The 22,094-nt window shown below is 37.5% G+C and overlaps 1 protein-coding gene across 1 annotated transcript in view; it reads right to left on the bottom strand.

The window, feature by feature from the left end:
- Positions 1–21,816, bottom strand: part of MBNL1 (muscleblind like splicing regulator 1) — a 200,783-nt gene extending 178,967 nt beyond the window's left edge. The window contains exon 1 of the mRNA XM_060011448.1: positions 21,733–21,816. The gene's annotated coding sequence lies outside the window, so the exon portion shown is untranslated. The remainder of the gene's footprint in view (positions 1–21,732) is intronic.
- Between the last annotated feature and the right edge of the window lie 278 nt (positions 21,817–22,094).

Here is a 22,094-nt window from a genome sequence, read left to right as displayed (position 1 = left end):
ACATGTAACATTTTGAAGCAGTGCAGCAAACACCAGATCATATGTTAAAAATATTAAATCATGTTGCCAGCTTTCAACTACCAGTGGCATTCTAACCACATTTCAAATTGTGGAAATTATTAAAAAATCATTATAGTAATAAAAAGTAAATAGTTCCCATTTATAATACCAATCATATTCCCTCAGTGCTAGGATAGCATTATGGTTTCTCTTCTATGAAGTGTAGTGTTCATAGTTCATAGGCTCATGAGTAAGTATATCTATAAGTATAAAAAGAATGTCATTTGTGGGTGGAGAGGGAAATTATAGAAAACAATTTCAGATGAAATAAAACTACATTTTCAGATAAAGGAAAGAATATTCACTGCAGTTTCCTGAAATATTTCAGACCATTCAAGTCTTAATTATACCAATGAATCCCAATAGAAATACAGTTAAGGAATATGGTTTTCAGAGATAACATCAGCTACCTGGTTTACAATAACACAGATAAAGGAAATGGTAGCATTTATCTTTTTCATTCAAATGAGAGTCTTTATGGCACTGTGTAAGCGTGTGTGTGTGTGTGTGTGTGTGTGTGTGTGTGTGTGAACTGTATCTTTCTTGTCCTACACACCACATTTCTTTTTTTACATCTTTATTGGAGTATAATTGCTTTACAATGGTGTGTTAGCTTCTGCTTTATAACAAAGTGAATCAGTTATACATATACATATGTTCCCATATCTCTTCCCTCTTGCGTCTCCCTCCCTCCCACCCTCCCTATCCCACCCCTCCAGGCGGTCACAAAGCACCGAGCTGATCTCCCTGTGCTATGCGGCTGCTTCCCACTAGCTATCTACCTTACGTTTGATAGTGTATATATATCCATGCCTCTCTCTCGCTTTGTCACAGTTTACCCTTCCCCCTCCCCATATCCTCAAATCCATTCTCTAGTAGATCTGTGTCTTTATTCCTTACACACCACATTTATAGCTCAGTAAGCTCTCACTGCTGTCCAAATATTTGCCTTTTCTGCCCCTCCCCCAACAAATCATCTAAATGAAAATATCCCAAGGTATGCTTCTTAAAACTCGAAATATGAAAAGGTCTTGAATCACAGATCTAGGAATACTGCTATTATACCAGAGTAAAAAGAATCCATTACAAGATAGTGTCAAAACTGGGACCCAAATTCAGGCCCCATGATTTTTGACCCATGTTTAAATATAGATGGTTAAGAGAAGAAGCTGCTGGAAGGCAGTGAAGAATTGGAAACACTTTCATATGATGAATCTATTTTAAGTACATGCATTAAATGTATCTCCATTCAGTTTCACAGCAGGGAAGGGGGTGGAAGCATTCTTCTGTAGCCTGGATTCAAACTTGTTCAGATATCTGAACAAATATACTTGATAGAATTGTGTGAATTTAGTTTATCTAAATTTAGTTTAGGACCTTTATATATTTCACATATCAAGTAAGTTTTTAAAATTATGCCTAGTATTTAAATATAAATAATATATATTCTATTGTGTGTATATATAGTATGTTATATAATAGAACATATTGCATATATAATATATATACCACTTAATGTACAAAACACATAAATGTAAAAATATATAAAACCAATATATTTGTCTTAAAATGTTTATAAAGATTAAAACTGAGTTAAAATATTAATTTTATCATGCATTTTTCAATTAACCTATTTTACCTAAAAGTTGAATCTAAATCTTCATTATAATCATTTTAGTATCTAGAAATAGGGAAATAGAAAGCAAATACGTTTCAGAATTAAAGGTTTAGAACCACAGAATTTTAGTAGAGAATGGACATTAGAGCCCATCTGGCCCTGTTCCCTTGTTAGACCAGAAAATACTGTATAAGTAAATTGGAACCATGACAGAGAAGAGCTAGCATCAATGTCTTCTGATTCAGGCCATTTATTTTCATCATTTTCTTAAAGACACTAGGACAACAAGAATATAGGCATAAGTGCTCCCCAAGTTTAATGTGAAGAAGAGCCACATTAGATTTCTAGGAATATAATTCTTTCCTCCTCTATTTCTTCCTTGTTTTTTCTTTTTTTCTCCTTTCCATTTTTCCATCCTTCCTTCCTTCCTTCCTTCCTTCCTTACAGAAAACACATTCACACAATGCCTCTGTTTCACAAATGTTCATGGAGTATCCACTGTGTTAAGTAAGTCCTGTTCTAGGCAGTATGGTTACAGAAATGAACGACACATCCCAATCACTTCCTTCAAGGAGTTTACAGTCTCTTAGAGGGAGACAGGCACTAAACAAGTAAAGAATAAATATGTAGAAAAAGATAAATATCTGAGGCAATTTCAGATGGAGGTAAGTACTATGAAGTAAAAGAAAGCAGGTTGAGGGGAAAAGGAGGGGAGGCTGTGTTTGTTAAACAGGATAGTTGGTCAAGGATTGAGATGGTCAGAAGTAGGCAGAGTCCTCAAAGAAGTGAGAACTGGGGAAAAATCATTCAAAGCCGTGGGAACTGTAGGTCTAGAACCTTGAATCCTGAGCTCATGCTAGGGCTGGAAATCCCATGACTGATAAAAAACGAATGGGATACCTAACCTCAAGGAGTTTACAGTCCAGTGAGAGAATCGATGAATCTTAATAAAATTAATCACACTCAAAATGCAAAGCTCCAATCATGATAATTTTGCTCAGCGGGAACCATTGACATGTTTGGTTATATTGGAGTTGGGGGGGGCCAGTATAATTGGCACAGGATCCAGATTTGCTTTTCACGGAGATAACTAGATTATACTTGACTGCTGTGTACAGGAGCCTGATAGTCTAATCGCAGAACGGAACACAGGCGATACACCGCCGCTGAGAAGGAGAGCAAACCAGAAGAGTGGGCTCTGGCCAGGACAGCAAAGGCAGCAAATGGCTGAAGACCTGAGAGAAGAGAGTGATTTAGTTGCCTATAGCAGTGAGATACAGTAAACATTAGAATCTTCCATCTCAGAGCTGAAGAGAATCCATAAGATGACCAGCTCCAGGCCTTGAGAGAAGTGAAATGTGTGTGTGTGTGTGTGTGTGTGTGTGTGTGTGTGTGTGCGTGAGAAAGAGAGATTTATTTCTTCCCTCAAGTCAACACAGGATAGAAAACTCAAAATTTCTGAAGACAGAACATTTTCATAAAATTCAGCAGTGATTCCAGTTCCCAGAAATAGACACTGATAATATTAGTTTACTTATTTCCAGGTTTTCCTCAACACATTTTTTTTACACAATTGTTATTGTACTACATGTACAATTTTGTGCTGTTTTTTTCCCCACTTCACCTCATAATATAACTTTATAAAGCAAATAATATCTCCATGTCATTTATATTCATTAATAATCCTCATTTGTCACATAAAGTAACAGAGACTGGAGAATTGACCCCTGACCAAAACCTCACAGTTAATAAGGGGTCAAGCCTCCTGCCCCACAGTGCAGCATTTCTGAGCCTACGTCAGATCCTGAAGTCATGTGTCTAATGTGTAATACATTTCTATACATTCTTATCTAGGATATACACACTGTCTTCTAATACAGACTGTCATTAAGGAAAAGAAAATGTACACTAATGGTCTTTTAATAAGTAAAAATGTTACAAAAATAATTATGAAACAGATACCAGAAGGTCAAAATGGACATATTACCTATATTATGTTACCTTACAATATATAATTACATGTAATATTGTGAAATATTTTCTACCATCTCATAAAATGGTGTGCTGTGGTTTAGCAGAGAGTCTCCTTGTAATCTTTTAAAAACAGTATCTATTAGATCTAACAGTATAAATGTTATAGTGTAACTATCTTATGGACTGTAATCCAAACATTTCTACATGTTAACTCTGTTCTATGTAGAATAAAAGCATCTGGAAAATGTGGCCATTGCCTTATTTCTTCCTAAATGCAAAAAAAAAAAAATTGAAATTGTCAATAGCAAGGTTGATTTTTCTTTTTCTAAACATCCACTGTATCTATCTACTCATTTATTTCTGAAGTTCCTTTCTTTTGGCTTCTATGATATTCCACATCCTTCTTTCTTCTCATTCCTTTGTGTGGGTTTTCTCTCTCTGGATGTTTTGTCGGCATCTCTTATTCCTGCTTCCCCTTCTGTTTCCAGAAATTACCTTCAGACCATGTTTCAAGTGATGTCCTAAAGCAGGGGTCCCCAACCCCTGGGCCACGGACCAGTACCTGTCCATGGCCTGTTAGGAACCTGGCCGCACAGCAGGAGGTGAGTGGCAGGCGAGCGAGTGAAGCTTCTTCTGTATTTACAGCCGCTCCCCATCGCTCGCATTACCGCCTGAGCTCCGCCTCCTGTCAGATCGGTGGTGGCATTAGATTCTCATAGGAGTGTGAACCCTACTGTGAACTGCGCATGTGAGGGGTCTAGGTTGCGCGCTCCGTATGAGAATCTAATGCCTGATGATCTGAGGTGGAGCTGAGGCAGTGATGCTAGCGCTGGGGAGCGGCTGCAAATACAGATTATCATTAGCAGAGAGGTTTGACTGCACAAACACCATAACAAATCCGTTGCTTGCAGACTCATATCAAAACCCTATCAGTGAGTAGCAAGTAAAAAGAAGCTCAGGGCCCCCACTGATTCTGCATTATGGTGAGTTGTATAATTATTTCATTATATATTTCATTATATATTACAATGTAATTGTATAATATATATATTATTAAAATGTAATAATAATAGGAATAAAGGGCAGAATAAATGTAATGCTCTTGAATCATTCTGAAAAACCATCGCCCCTCCACCCCTCCCCGGCCTGTGGAAAAATTATCTTCCACAAAATCAGTCCCTGGTGCCAAAAAGGTTGGGGAGTGCTGTCCTAAAGGGACTTCTGAATAAGAACAACTTTTGTCACATGAATAAATGGTGGGAGCTTCGTATACACATCTTTTTTCTCTTCTTCCCTCTTTGCCTTGTCCAATAGTGTGGGAACTAAGCAGTACGGTCATAAATTAATTCTAATGTCTTAATGTAGGCATCAGGGTGCACCCGGCTGCTCCTTGATTCATTCAACAGATATTTACTGAGCATTACGTCTCAAGAGTTAAACGGCACTGGGGACATGGAAATTAAGATCTCTTCGAGGTGCTCACAGTCTAATCTAGTAGAGGGGGATAGACCTAGGGAAAAAACCCCTGCACATTTGGAAAAGAGTGTAGCAAGTGAAATAATTCAGTTAAACCCACGTGCCAAGCAGATGGCAAAGAGGATAGGGCTGGGCAAGGCCTTGCTCCTCATAGACTCCCAACCAGCCGGCAAATGGTATAATTACCTGGCACATGTTAAGTGCTTGACGGCAGAAAGAAAGACACCGAAAAGTCAGGAAGAGCCATTAGACAGACAAGCGACCTGACAGTAGGAACACTTTAACAAATCATTGCCCTAGCAACGTGAGGGGAAGTTTTTCTTATTTTTCATGCTGCCATTATGTAAAGCCTACTGAGTGTCAAGTCTAGTTCCCAGACGCTGTGGCTGCAGACAGGCAGGCTTCCTCACCCTGCCCTCAAAAAACTCCAGGCCGCCCTTGCAGCCCTTGCAACTCTCTCTCTCTCTCCTTGTTTCCCCCAGACCTTCAATAGTAAATCCCCAACTAGGTGATAGGAGATTATCTGATTAAAGTCATTCACACTAAGGCGAGAATGAGGCTTAATCCTTCAAAAGTGTTTGCTCTGACAAAAGGATAGCTTGTTAACCCTAATGAACTGCTAATAGGCAGAAGTTAGAGGGCTCTATGGATCTCTCCTCCTCACTTTCCCAGACTCCCCCAACCCCACGTCCTTGGCTTTCTATTTTCCCTCCTGAAATAAGGGAAACTGGTGAATTCAGCAATATGATGGATTCCTATTACACACATTATCTCTTTGAACCCTCACAAGAGACGTGTGAGATAGCATTTGTGAGGCCCTCCTAGAAATGAGGAGACTGAAACTAGGGCAGTGGTTCTTGACTTTGGCTACATTTTGGATCTATAGAGTGCAACCGTCTATCTCTGGGTTGCAATTAAATCAGAATTTCTGGGAGTGGCACCCACGCACTATTTTTTTTTTAATATCCTCAAGGTTTTTATTTATTTATTTTTGGCTGCGTTGGGTCTTCGTTGATGTGTGTGGGCTTTCTCTAGCTGCGGTGAGCGGGGGCCAACTCTTCGTTGTGGTGCACCGGCTTCTCATTGCAGTGGCTTCTCTTGTTGTGGAGCACGGGCTCTGGGTGCGCGGGCTTCAGTAGTTGTGGCACGTCGGCTCAGTAGTTGTGGCTCGCGGGCTCTAGAGCACAGGCTCAGTAGTTGCGGTGTATGGGCTTAGCTGCTCTGTGGCATGTGGGATCTTCCCAGACCAGAGCTCGAACCCATGCCCCCTGCATTGGCAGGAGGATTCTTAACCACTGCACTACCAGGGAAGTCCCCACCAATATTTTTTTTAAGTTTCTCAGATGATCCCGCTATACAGCCAAGGCTTCCTACTGCTGAGCTAGAGTTTATGAAATAAAATCCCTCAGAATCAGTGGCAATGTATGGACCTGCTCTGTTCCCTCCCCTTGGCAAGTTTGTCTGGCACGATAGAAACAGTGTTCTCTGCAGGAAACATTATCTCAAATCGAGTTTAGGTTTGCCCACATGCATGTAGAAATGCAGGAGGCAGGCTAGTTGTGGGGAGGTTAGATGCTGCGGCACCTTTGTCATGCACCTGGTTGGACATGATGCTCCTTAGGCCACCAAAATATGTCTCACTTTGTACCACGTAAGCATCAGTGACCTGTGGGCTTAAAAACAAGCTAGAGAAACAATCAAGCCCACACAGAGGATAATCCTACATGTTCTATAAGGCTTAGGTTGCTGTTTGCTTAAAATTCTATACCCTGCCTCTTTCTAAGAAATTGTTGAGAATGACATCAGGGCCTCTGAGTATCCTGGGCCACTTCCTTTTGGGTTTATTTATATCAGACTAAAGAAAAAAATATATATTCTAGAATATATACATATATGTATATGCATACCTATATATGAAAATGTTATATGAATATATACATATATATGTATATATATACTTTTTAGAAATAAAAAGTCTTTGGCAAATTTTAGTATGTTTTATAAATTCACTCAACAAACTAACATAGTTAAATCATAAATACAAATAAATTAATAGGACATTTCTCATTTGAATCTCATTTGCGGGTAATGTTACAAGTCTTAATTTACTGTCTTTGTGAATGTGCCGTCAGCCAGAATGTGGCTCTCCTGGCCACACCTGGCTGGACTCAAATGCCTGTATTTCTGTCACCGGCTTAGCAATGAGTAACTGCTGACAGGACCTGATCCCATCTAGCCTTCTCAGTAATTTATGTATTTCTAGACAATGTTGAACATTCTTCTCCCTTTCAAACTTTTCTGGCCGTAGGCCACCAGCTCACTGGTAACTGCTGCATTTTCCCTCTAAGTCGTTTTGCTGTCAACTTTCCTATCTGGTCCACAAATAGTCACTGAGCACCTGGCATAATTCTGGACTTTCCTGGAATCTGAGGCTACAGGGTGTGTAACACTGGACCCCAAGCCTCTTGAAACATACAGTCCCACAGGGGCAATAGATATGAAATAATAAGTAATTATAATCAATTAAGTAAACAATACAAATTTGCAAAGTGTAGTGAAAGGGAAGGAAAAACATGTGAATAGGTGAATCTAAACTCAAAAGACAGACAATTATTATTTTTATGATCTCCCCTTTATTTCACTGAATTCAAACATCTGAAATTATAGCTCTGTGAGAGCCATCACAGTACTTAAACTATACATCTACACTGCTTGAATTCCTCCTCATTTGTAAGACAGAATTCTATTACTGGTTGTGTGAAACAGTGACTTTATTTCTGTTAAGATGAAGGGTGTCCACCACACAGCCCCCGAGGGCAAGGTTTAAAGAAATCTCTGACTGATCATTACTACTCTGCCCTTGCTGTGTTCTTTGGTGTTTACTTTCATTCATTTCCTGGGTTTAATCTTTTAAGGCTATGACATCTACAGACAAAGCCAGCTTCTCTCTCACACTTTTGGAGAGTATAGTATGTCAGCTTTTGAATTAATATATGAAAATCCACTTGTATTATCTTTGTTTTTGTCAAAGTTACAGGACTTTTTTATCCTTGTTTCTGATGTAAAAATTTTCTTTACTATTGCTGGATATAAAAGGTAATATGTGCTTATTTTAAACAATGTATCAAGTGCCTTTGATAGGAATTTATTAATTCTGTTCAGGTGCCACCATAAAGATGTTTATGCATGATTATTCTAGACTAGCAATAGAGTGGTGGTGTACAACTCCTACCCACATGCTTACTCCCATGCACAATGTAACTTCCTTCCACAGCTTCAAGACGCCCACGTTCCTGCAAAAAAAAGCACTTTCCTACCTGTCATTTAGTCTTTACAATTAAATAAAGAAAAAAGTAACTGTATAAAAGAGGCTGGCCACCCAGAGCCTCTCTTTTCATAAATTCTTTCTTCTCTAAAGATACTCTAAATTACAGACTTAGCCAGAACAGTTTTTCTCCTTGTGATGACTTTGAAGTCTGTTTATTCTTACAATATACTGGTAGGTCTTTCTTGGAAGAAGCTGTAAACACTTCGTCAGGTCCCTAAATACTGAAAACTCTACATGGTCCCTGGGAAGTTAACTCAGATTAGACTTAAGCTTGTAGAAAAGGGCATATTTGTCACCAAATATCCAATTTATGTGAGGCACCCAAATTATTAGGAAAACGGAGTACATGGATGACCCTTGGCACACATTTGTTTATCTTCCTTACCATGATGGAAGAAGACAACTGAAGTAAGTCCATTTCATTTATGACTAACTTACTGGGTGACTAAAGGGAACACACTGTCTACTTTGGGGTTATTGGCAACAGGTATATACATGCCAAATATGACACATGGGCCAGTTTCCACTGGCAACAGTCACGGCTGCTGCCACCTTGCCCCTCTGCCTGTGCTGTTGCATGCTCTTGAAAGAAGGCATATCCGTCTCCCCAGCCTCGTGCAATGACCTGTGTTTGCACCACACTCTTTAGAAGAATCAGGTTAAACAACGGGGGGTAATTTTTCCAAAGCTGCTGCTCTGCCCATGACCTTGGCTCCTGTGAGATAAAAGAGTCTTTGGAGTCTACTAGACATGAGATTCTGGACAGTCTCTCCAAGTCTCAGTTTCCTGTGAACTTAAAATGTCTACCTCATAAAATTGTGCTGATGAATGACTTCATGAGAATTAACCTAACATGAGTGAGGCATTTGATAAGTTATAGCTACTGTTATTATTTTAAGTGGATAGTAATTACAAATTTAAAAATCTAGAATATTTAAAGAACAAGCTCAGTTTAAACTTCAAGTCTTTTCAAAATATGGTGATTAAAATCACATTACAACTTTAAGAAATTTACAGCTATTTTTCACAAAATGAAAAGACAGCTCCTATTACAGTTTTTTGAATAGACAGGTAGGATGTAATTAAAAAGGGAATCCCAGATGTTCCCTGGAATGATAAACAGGCACTTGAGAAACATCTCTCTTAATTGGCCAGTGAACAGCTTTCATTTGTCCAACTTTCCCCACCCACTTTACAAGGGGAATCATAAGAAGGACAAGCCAAGCCAAGCAAAAGGCATCTACCACTTTAGGGACTTCCCTCGTGGCGCAGTGGTTGAGAATCTGCCTGCTAATGCAGGGGACACGGGTTCGAGCCCTGGTCTGGGAAGATCCCACATGCCACGGAGCAACTGTGCCCGTGAGCCACAACTACTGAGCCTGCGCGTCTGGACCCTGTGCTCCGCAACAAGAGAGGCCGCGATAGTGAGAGGCCCGCGCACCGCGATGAAGAGTGGCCCCCGCTTGCCACAACTAGAGACAGCCCTCGCACAGAAACGAAGACCCAACACAGCCAGAAAAATAAATAAATAAACAAATGTGGGGTTTAAAAAAAAAAAGAGAAAAAAGAATCCACCTGCCAATGCAGGGGACAAGGGTTCGAACACTGGTCCGGGAAGATCCCACCTGCCACGGAGCAGCTAAGCCCGTGTGCCACAACTACTGAGCCTGCACTCTAGAGCCCGTGAGCCACAACTACTGAGCTCGCGTGCTGCAACTCCTGAAGCTCGTGTGCCTAGAGCCCGTGCTCCGCAACCAGAGAAGCCACCGCAATGAGAAGCCTGTGCACCGCAAGGAAGAGTAGCCCCCTCTCACCACACCTAGAGAAAGCCCGCGCGCAGCAATGAAGACCCAACGCAGCCATAAAAAAAATAAATAAATAGAGTTTAAATTAAAAAAAAAAAAGACATCTACCACTTTAAAGAACAGTTTATATGCACAGTTGCATGGAAACCACTTCCTTTGGAACCGTGCGTGAAATTGTGATTTTTTTTTTAACCCAGTCAAAGCTGTTGCCACAGGATAAAAATTTCGTTGTCTACTTGCTTCTTTTAAGTAACTCTAGTCAAGAGATCCTTTCAGACATAGCTTCCCCTTTTTCAGATTTTACTCCTACCTCCCTGAAAAAAATATATCTCTCAACTTCATCAGAACGAACATGCTCAGAACTCTATGAGGAGAAAATAATGATTATGTGTTGCTAAGTACTATTTAGTAACAAAGGCCCGGACCACAGGAATGATGACATCACCCGCAGAAAGAGGAACATTTACACTTTTGAAAGAGATTCTTTTCCAACATGATGGGTCACCGTCAGAAGAACAAAGCCAAATAAGGCAGGAGGAGAGTCTGCTTGGCCTGGAGAAAGCATTCTTAGCATCCAATTCTGGACAACTATCCGCCCCAAGTTAACTAAATAGAGTCACACCCCAAGCCCACGTGTTCTTTCTGTGCTTCCCTCCTGAATCTTGTTCACGTCAGCAAATATGTACTATTCTTATTGCAGAAAACCTGCAACTCCATAGTTTCAGTAGCTTTGCTTCTTGGTTAAACTGCCCAACTATGGTACGTGGCAGGTCAGAGAGTGGCTTCATGTTTCAGGACTGGTCTCTAATATTCACACACTGCAGATATTCATGCATTTATTCCCTCATGCACTTGGGAACCACACACCATCTCACACTTTGCATTAATCCAATAACATGGTCAGTCATCACACCCACATATTTACGTTATAGGATGGAATGCACTGCTTAAATAGCACATAAGTCATTTGCACCCCTCCACACTTCTCAAAACTGGTAGCATAATGGTTTTCTATTCAGGCATTGTCAGGAGTACTCAAAAGTTAGCTTCTGACTCCTACAGTAAGATGTCTGCCTGCCTTGGGGAAATTATGATTGTGTTCCTCTCCACCCCACCCATTGCCATCCTTCTAGGACATACTCAGCTCAAGGTCAGAAGTAGATTTTTTTCTTTGTCAGCTCTTAACCCAAACCAGACAGAGAAGCAGCCATACTAGTTGTAATTCATTTCTTAAGTATAGGGGGAGGCCAATCGTTCTTAAATATTGAGTTTGTTTACTCCATTAAAAAAAAAAAGAATATGTCCTTTTCAGTAAGCTAGCTTATATTCCCTTCCCAAATCATACTCCACCTCCCACCTCCCTCAAAAAGTTGTGTCCAACTAACTCTAGGATTTAAGTGGTAGTAATTGGGTCATTTAGAGCTCTTGGGATAATAAAAATAAATCAGAGGAAATTTATAATTACCATGGAAAATGCAAAGTAAGTTACTACTACTTAGAAGAGGAACAGGTTGATATTGCAAGGGTCCCTATCATCACTGGCACTGTGATTTAGGAAGAATAAACAAAGGAACATCTGTTGTCTCCAGGCACTGGAAAACAGCCTTTTCTCTAGTCTTTTCTGCTTTAGATCCATGCAGAAACGAAGGTACCTAATGACCCCATTACCAGACATCAGTGAACCTATCTTCAATGACCACGATTGGGGTCAGTTAGTCCATGGCAATCTTGCTGAAAAATCTTAAGTTGACAAATTTAAATGATATCTGAGACCTTTTCACTTTTATCAAACGTCACACCTATTATGGAAATGAAAAGGCAAGAAAATGTAGTTAACCTCTGAAGGTAAACTTAGCTTATCTGAAATTTATCTAAATATAATAATTTATCTCCTAAGAAAGCTTTTGACCTATGTAGTAATTCCTGCTTCTCTTCAAACAACAGCCTTTCCTGGCCTGTGTTAAACATAGATAATGAATGGGTCATTCATGTACTCCTCTACCCAATACACACATGTGCATGTCCTTGCAAATATTTGCTCACACTGTACAACTCCTTTCCTTGGCCTACAACGTAGGTTCCCTGGCCCTTTGTCCACCTCAGTTCTCCTTAGCTTCATCTTCCACTTCCCTCCGAGGACTGGACTCTTTCTGCTTCTCAGATATGCAGATATGCCAAACTCATTCCTGCCTCTGCACTTGCCCTTGCCCGTTACTCTTCCTGGGCCACTCTTCCCAGAGTCCATGGTTCTCTCAGCCTTCTCATCATTCAGGTCTTGGCTTAAATATTACACGTTCAGAGAGGCCACCTCGGGAGGCCAGCTGTCTCTCTGTCCTTCTACTTTGCTTAATTTTCTTTGTGATGCTACCCTCATCTGAAATTCCCTTTTAAAAAATTTACTCGTCTATTGGTTTACTCATTGTCTCTCCCCACTAGACTGAAGGGTAGAATGTTGAGTGTAGAATCTTGGTCCTGTCCATCACTGTTCCCCCAGCATCTAGAACAGTGCTCAGTGCATGATGCTTGATGTAGGAATACATGAATAAACACACTTCAAAATGAAAACAGAGTCTTCTCACAAGAATTAAAAATCTTCTCTTTACATAACCCACTTCCTGAGAAGAACCACAAGGTCAGGGTCACCAAATACCTCGTGTGGGAGGACCGTAAAATAGAAAAAAAGTTACCCAATATTAAATTCATGTGATATTAACATTTTTTTAGTTCTTTGAAACTTTTCTGAAATTTTCCAAAAAATTTATTATCCCTTTTCTACCGATTAAATGTTGATGGTTCAACTTTAAAGCTGATTCCTTCAGGAAGCCTGTGCCATCACTATGCCCAGAAGTATAGCTTTCAATTATTTTGACGTCGCAAAAGGCATATAATATATCTTATATATTTTTCATACTGGGTCTCAAAATCCACTTCTTTTAATATTTCATCTACTAGATTGTAAGATTTCTGAGGCAGGGATTATACCACATAGTCTATAAATTTCTAACAGTATCTAAGCCACAGCTCTGCCTACCTTGCTTCTCAGTAAATAAGTAGTAGAGGCAGTATAATACCATGATAAAGACCCAGCTTAGAGAAAGACACACCAAGATCAGTTTTGTGACCATTATCAAGCTACCTCTCTCTGAAGCTCTCTCTCTTTTTTCTCTTAAATCTGTAAAGTGGGAATAATAGTACTAATTTTACAGTGTTGGTGAGGGTATTAAATTACTCATGGGAAGCACCTGAAATACAATAATATTTTTAAATGGTACTAAAAAATAGTACTGAAAAGTGACATACAATGTTACTAAAAACTGGTGCTAAACGTGTAATAAAGCTATTATCAGCATCATCACCACCACTGTTATTTGGAGCCTAATAATCTCAAGAACCAAGTTTTATGTTTATAACCTTAAACTTGACATTTTGCACAGGCAAAAAAAAAAAAAAACAAAACCCATAACAGTTTTCCTAGAGTAGCTTTATAATCCACTTCAAGACCAAAAATAGAACCAGGAAATAATTACAAAACAATATGTGAATTGCATGCATAGCCATGAGGACGGCACAGCAGATGGTTCATCAAGAAAGTATTCTGGAAGGAGATTGCTCTTCCATCTGGCCTGAAGAAAGCAATGAACCCTAACTGGCCAAGAAGAACGGGCGCATGTTTTTCTTGGTGGTGAGGGCATGGGCAGAAAAAGTGTAGAAGCCATGGGGCAGCAATGCACAGCAACTGCCCCTCTGGATTCTAAGAGGGTAGCGGCAGCCGCTGTGAACTCATCTCTTTTTAGCTCAGTGGAAAAAAGCCAACACACACAAAAAAGAGAACTTCTTGGTCCATTTGTTGTCTCCAGGGACTACTTTTTTGTTTCAGTTCCTTTCACTCAATGGTAACAGAAGTATCCCCACCTGACAATTGCATGGCAGTTTAGAGCACTATCATAACCTTGGCTTCTTCCAGACAACCTTGGGAGATAGCTGTTATTTTCTTATTTTTTATTTTTTTTGTTTTATGCGGGCCTCTCACTGTTGTGGCCTCTCCCGCTGCGGAGCACAGGCTCCGGACGCGCAGGCTCAGCGGCCATGGCTCACGGGCCCAGCCGCTCCGCGGCATGTGGGATCTTCCCGGACCGGGGCACGACCCCGTGTCCCCTGCATCGGCAGGCGGACTCTCAACCACTGCGCCACCAGGGAAGCCCAGCTCTTATTTTTATTATGCCTGTACATGAGGCTTAGAAACATCAAAGCCTTTTGCTTAATGATTTATTTGTGTACCTACTATACTCCATGCAGTGTTCTAGATACTGAGGATATATCATGAACAAAACAGACCAAATCCCTACCCTCATGGAACTTACATTCTAGTGGGAGGAACAGACAATAAATAATTGAATAAAGAAATAAAGATGAATATTTTATTTAGTATTAAGTGCTATCTAGAAAATTTAAATGGGAAAAAGGATAGAGAGTGACTGGGATAGGGACACTACAATAAAATCTTCGGTTGGTTATGGAAGACAACCCTTTGGAGGAACAAACATTTGAGCAGAGGTCTGAATAAAGAATGATTGTGTCACAATAATACATGTGGGAAGAGCATGCCATGAAAAGAGAAGGAAGAGCATGTGCAAAGTCCCTGAGTCAGAAATGAGGTTAAGATACCCTAGGAGCAAAATGAAGAGTGGAGTCAGAGCATAGTGAGTGAAGGGATGAGAAGTAGGATATGAAGGAGGAGATGTAGGTGGAGGACAGGACATATAAACTATCAGGAAAAATTTGAATTTTATCCCAATTAAAATAGGAAACCATTGAAGAATTTTGAGCAGCGAGTTATATGATATGATTTATGTTTTAAAGAGTCATGCTGGCAAGGATGCATGGGTAGAAAAAGCGAAATTTCTCAGGAGGCTAGAACAAGATCAGAGATGCCTTCAACAGAGATGACAGTGTCTCACATGGTGCTCAAGATGGCAGAAGGGGTAAGCCTGATCAGTGCTGGGATATATTTTGGAAAAATATTTTAACAGACTTGCTGATAAGTAGGATGTAGGTGAGGCAAAGAAAGAAATTAATGATGCTTTTGACCTAGATAACTGAGTATAAGATGGTACCATTTACTGACCAAAGAAAATTGGGGACGGAGCAGAGAAGGGCAGGAAATGAGGAGTTTTTTTTTTTTTTTTTGGACCTGTTGACTTTGACATATCTGTTAATACCTGAGTGAAGAAGTTTAATAATCACTTTGAGGTATGAATCCAGAAGTTGGCAGAAAGTTAAGGAGGTATGAATTTTTTTAAATTTAAAGGTATGGGACTAGATATCTGGAGAGGGAAGACAAGTAACTTATCTAAGATCCAAAGTCAGTAAGTGACAGAATTGAATTTGAACATGAATCTTTTGACATAGACCCACTTGCTCTTGCTGCCACAAATATTAGAATGTATTCATAGTTATAAGCACTGGAGTAGAATATGGGGAAGGGCTGGGGGCAGGAACATTCTAGAATCACTTATATTGAAGGGTGAGAATTTTTCCCGATGTTTATGGACTACACAAATTCATGGTTACTTCTTATCTTACTTTCTTTTCTAATTATTTTTTGTAAATGTGGTGATATATATACAATTAACTTTAAAAAAATCTCTGGAATGATAAACTCATAAGGTTGGCCAAGTACTACAGATATCTACTTTCTCATCTGAAATGGTCACTTTTTGCAATACGCAAGAGAATAACTGACTTTAGACTAAACGTAGACTGCACAGAATTGAAATATAAAGATAAAAGTTCAACCAGCAACTCGAATAGGTATTTCTGAATTGTATCATAACATTTGAATTAGGTTGTATCAGCTTGTTTAATAGAAATGTCCCCAGGCAAGTAGCAATTCATCTCCATGGCTTAAAAAAAAAAAAGATTAAATCAATTCAAAAAATAAAATAAAAGCAAAAAGAATGCAAAGGAAGAAAACTTAAAACTGGAAACAAACTGAAACAAATGAATCTAATTGTATTTTAAATGAATATTATAACCCTGACTGAAAAGGAAAAGAAGAGAGAGTGAGGGATGGAGGGAAAGAGGAAGGAAGGAAGGAAAATTTATCCATCCAGTAATTTACAAATACACTATTTGGTTGGGTATGGGTGTGGGGGAGAGAAGTGCACACAAACTCTGCCCTCTTTTTCAGTAGGTTTGTTTATTGTAGTAGTGGTTTTGGTAAAACAATTTAGAAATTATTTTAGAGATGTATCATAGGGTTGAGTGCACGAGTAAGCATGTTGATGTTAGGATCCAGGGCTCACACTGTGGAAGGAGGAGCACACAAATATGGAATAGGGAAGAGCAAGAAAGAACCCTACAGGGAGAGATTGGAATTGGAGCTATCAGATGAACTCATGATGTCCAAAAGAGAGGTGTGTGTATACAAAAGTTTTTATGCATAAGCATTTGTGAATGCATACTTTTGTGTTTATGTCTCTACATATGTATGTGCATTAACATATTTCTCCTGCAAGAGTCAAGAGGCAAAAATATTCAGTGGCAGTGGATATGCTACGCATCCAGATCTGAGCCTCTAACACCGTTCCCCACTAAAGGAGATGAGAAATGAATGATTCCAGGGGTGAAACAGGATGGGTACCAGACCAGCCTACAACATCTTCTTCTGCCAGAAAGTACTCACTAACATGACGGGGAGGTGCCACAGAGGCATCAGAAGTCAGAAAGAGAGGGCTCCATTGGCTAAATAGGGACCGTTTGAGCACCAAAATAATTAAAGCAGTAATGAATTATAACCATTGAAAAGACAGAAATTCATGAGTTCACACCAGTAACAGATAGACACATAAATTAATAATTAAATAAATGGGAGAGAAGAGAGCTCTTTTGCTTAGAATGCGCAAGACTGACGAAAATGTGCAGGGAGTGCTGGAGTTGGAAAATCATCATTTGGTAACCATTATAGTACAGATTGCATCAGATGAGAACACCAGTTAATGCGAAGCCCAACTGGAAATTTTTTCACTAGGAGTCTTCCTAATAAAATGGAGAAATTAAGCAATACCTTGACTAGGTGGCCAAAATTAACACTCCCAGTGTGGGACAGATGAGCATCATGTGCCTCTAGATGTGATAGCATGAGAGGAACAGTATCACCTATATGTGTAGTATTCTAGCAGAAAATGCATAACCACAATCTAACCATGAAAAAATGTCAAATACAAAATGAGGAACTTGATGTTAAAAAGAATAGAAAAAAGAGTAGGTGGATAAACTGTATTCTTTAAAATTTTCAATTCCATAAAAGACAAGAAATAGTGTGGAAATATTCCAGATTAAGGAAGGCTAAAGAGACATTACAACTAAATGTGATTCATGACTCTAGACTGAGTTCTTTACTGGAAGGGGAAATATTATAAAGGGTGTTGTTAGATAAATAGCAAAATCGTAATATGAACAAATATGAGATTAAAGTATTGTATCCATGTAAATTTATGAAGTAGATAATTATATGTAACTGTTAAATAAGAGACTTCTATTTTCAGTAATTACACACTGAAGTAAAGGGTCATGTTGTTTGTAATGTGCCCTCAAGTGGTTCAGGAAAAAAAATGGAGATAGAAAGAAAGAATGAGAGCAAATTATAAAGCAAATGGGGTAAAATATTAAGATTAAGCAAACCTGGGTAAGAGTATGTGGGAGTTCATTATACCATTTTTATTTTTACAACTTTTTTGAGCTTGAAATTATTTCTAAATAAAAAAAACTTTTAAGTAAATGAAGTATAACAAGCATTTCTAGTGAGCATTTTAAAAAGTCCACTGCCATCAGCTATCTGATTTTATTTTACTCAGAAAGCCGCCTAATTGCACAGAGAATGTTTTTGCCTTTCCTCTAATTCAGATCTGTTCACCAACACAGGAAAAGAATAAACGTATCTCCTTATATTTTTTCTTATAAAAAGGAAAAATAAATTGAACTAAGTTATACTTAAAGAAAAATTCTACTAAGTTTATTTTCAGAATCAGAACTGGTGATGTTTTTGCAGATCATATTACTATTTACATCAATAAGAAGAATTTTGAGAATGTGATAATGACTACATACATAAAAAACTAAAGGCTTATGATGAAATATCTGTAAAATAGAATAATAGATTTTCTTTAAATTTGGATTTTAAAATCCAAATTTAGCATTTTCCTCAATAATACTGAAAAATTAAAACTTATTTCTTGTACACGCATGGAATAATGAAAACATAAAGCTAAAAGCAACTTGGAAAACATCAAATCTAACTGCCTGATTTTAGTTCATGTAAAATAATAAAAAATATCAATGATGTCAGGTGTTGGAAATATAACAATAATGCTCAAAAAACAAATTATTTGCATTTTAAATATTATAAAAATTAGCAGTTTAAAAAAATTTTTATTGGAGTATAGTTGATTTACAATAAATTAGCAGTGTATTTATTTTCTACAGTGCAGATGTGTAAATTAGACTGCACTTAACATATTGTTTTAAATGGGAATACTCAGAAGTATAAAAGGACTTGCCTTTATTCTTTATATTTACGGAAATTATTTCTTATATAGAAATGAGACTCATATTCTATCTCACAGACAACCCATAGTTCCACAGTGCATATTTTTGGGAAAACAAGAACTTTCCGACTTATTTAGCACATATTTTTATTAATAAAATAACTATGAATAGGCTACATGTGGCACTTCTTTGGAAGTCACATACATTAAAAATAAATAGAAGATCAACAGATGTAGGTGGACACAAATTTGCTTTTAAAATGCTGAAAGACCCACGTTACCTAGATTTAGAGTATTTTTGTTTCTGAATTTAAAACACTGCGTCCTTCTTAGTCTGCGCTTAAGCCATAATCTTTCTTTCAGGCAACAAACTTTCTTGTCTTTGCTTTTTTTTTTGCAAATGGGGAAACAGCCAAAAGGAGGGAAAGCAAAACAAACAACAAAGAAATGTTTCAGTGTTTCAAAAGTTCTTTTGCAAATCCAGTTATTTATGTCGAAAACAAATAACGTTGTTTCAAAGTAAAATTATTATTTGAAAGATGATATATTCGGGTGGGATAGAGCCCTCTGTTAGCAGCATTCTCTTCTACAGGTGGGCAGTTTTGGGAAGTTCATACTGCGAAAGAGGAGACAGCCAGGGAACTGTGAGATTAGCTGGATCAACCCTGGGTCTCCATAGTCTAACAGATCTCCAGCAAGATCACCCACAGGTCACATAGTCAACCGTGTCTTATTAAGACAGGTATAAAATTTCACAATGCCATACAGCGGTCATCCAGTTTTAACTTTTATTAGATTCAATGAAAATTTATGTCTTAGATAGTGGGTCACATGAATGTAATCCTAACGAAACATAGTAAAATATGTGTCTATAGTGCAAAAGTCAAAATTTGTGTTTTCCAGAAATGAATTATTTACAATATTATATCTAATGTCACTTAAAACTTTTGGATGTGTGAGCAGGGTCTAAATGTTTGTTGTAATAACAGTATGTGAAATAAAAAGCCTATGCAATGCATCCAGCTGTTTTCCTAATAATGCCAAGAATATCCCCTTCAACAATCTATATGATTTATGCAAACACAGCCATATAGGCGCTAATTTTTTTCTGTAGATATAATTTTCTCCAAGGCAGAAAAAATTCTAAGCTTATTTTGCATAGTCTAGGACTAGACTGTTCATTCAGAGACTTTAGTAATTCTCAACAACATCAACACATCTGTCTTGCTGGCAAGATAGCATTTTCTCTACTTCTTTAGCCTTCATTTGTGGTTCTGAATTTGCAGCGGTGATCAATTTAGATTGTAATTTCCTTGGGTTATGTTTTCTCTTGGTTGTTATCAGTTATTCAGCGTAATACCACACCCACAGCACTTAATAGCTCATGATGTCAAAATATCTCATACTTAAAATTCTGGACATTTAGAAATACTTCCATCATTTTTTAAAAGAGAGGGGCATTAAAAATGGTATTGTTGCAAATAACATAACGAAGTCCTGATGGAAGTAGTGTTTAACTAGTGTATGATACATAAAGATGAAGATGCACAATTTTAATGGATTTCTCAATACTAAAATGTTGATCTAGTTAAGGATGTCAAACTTTATACTTTCTGAATTTATAACACGAACAGTCTGTTTTTAACAGTCTGTTTTTCTTCTCCCTATAATCAAAAGACAGCAACTCTTGTTACAGCACATTGCATGAAAATAGTTTAAAAAAAAAAAAAAAAGCTTTTTTCCAGGTAATGTAGTAGAACCAGTATGACAGTACTGTTTACCAAAACAGTAAAAATTAAATCCATTAATTGATGGAACAATGTAGACTTTCTCTTTTGGAAGCCATGTGAGTATTCTAATTAAAAAGCAAACCAAATTAAGTAAGCATTCAAATTATTATTTGACTATATATATTATTTATATGTATGTGTATATAACTGCATTTTTCTTTTTAAAGATGTATTAAAATAAATTGTAATGTTTTGTCAAAGTACATAGAAACCAATTGTTTTTAAAAGGAGGATTTAAAAATTGCTATATAATGAATACAATTGTATAAAATTATATTAAATACAATTCCTATATAGTGAATACAATTGTATTAATACAATAAATTAATGTTAATATGTGTAAACATTACTCTAGATTAGAACAACAAGAAAAAATATTCTGCTGGATTTAGATTACTTTAGAATTTCTTAATGAGATCAGTTTCAGCTTAGTTTGACCTCCAGTTATGAATGCAAATGGTCTTACCTTGTTTTAGTTCTTGTTCCATTGCTAGGCATTAAACTGTAATTAATCTTATTAAGACAAACATGAATTTCTAAAATTAGATTTACTTATTTAAATTTTTAAATCATATCATCTACACTACAAACTGCTCCTAAAGTATTTACGTATCGCTGCAATGTGATGATAATGAAAAATAACACTGAAATGTCACATTTTAATTAATACAATATATTTTCACAGTGGGTAAACAAATGCAAGAATATCTTTTCCCTGTAAAACGTTCAACTAATAATATGCAAAATTAACAAGGCAATATATGTAGGAGAATTTACAAATGTTAGGAATTTGCTAGAGCTGGGGAAGAAAAAAGTTCTCAAAATTTATTATTAATATAAAAGTTCTTTTAGCACTAAACTGTGTACAAAATTATGAAAAAAAGAGAATGTTTTACTTTGTAGTTAAAATAATTCAGCTATCGATAAGAACTTTTAAAATTTCCAGCTTTTTAAACACTGTATGAAGTTGAAACGTAAATTTACTAAACTTTTTCATTTGAAATATTGACTACTTACTTGAGAGAGGTATCGGTTTTATCTAACCTACTGTTATTAACCTACTGTTATAGAACTGTTATTCTATAAGTAGCAATCCAAATAAAATGAAAAATAACAAGTAACACTTTCTTCTTACCTCTATGTCTTATTTACAGTTGCTTGTTGAGCTGCTTAAATAGTTGAGTTAAACTATCGACACCTCAAAGAGCTCTGTTCTCTGCTCCGCTCTCTTCTCTAGACACATTTTTTTTCCCTCTGCAAAAGGATAGTCTACCAAAAGAGGAAGTTGTGAAACACCAGAGTCATTATGCTTTATAAATTCTATGGAGAACGGAAAATTATTCACAAAGCTTACACTTGAAATCATGGTAACAGGCTATAATTTATGTGTATACATACATAATTAATGTATACGCATATTTATATGTGTAAGCAAATTTTAGAAAAGTTATTGAAATCTATACTTAAGTAATGCTCATTTACATGAGGAAACATTTC

Source organism: Delphinus delphis, chromosome 4 (assembly GCF_949987515.2).
Source record: "Delphinus delphis chromosome 4, mDelDel1.2, whole genome shotgun sequence".
NCBI lineage: Eukaryota > Metazoa > Chordata > Mammalia > Artiodactyla > Delphinidae > Delphinus > Delphinus delphis.
This window is presented reverse-complemented; position numbering and strand designations above follow the sequence as displayed.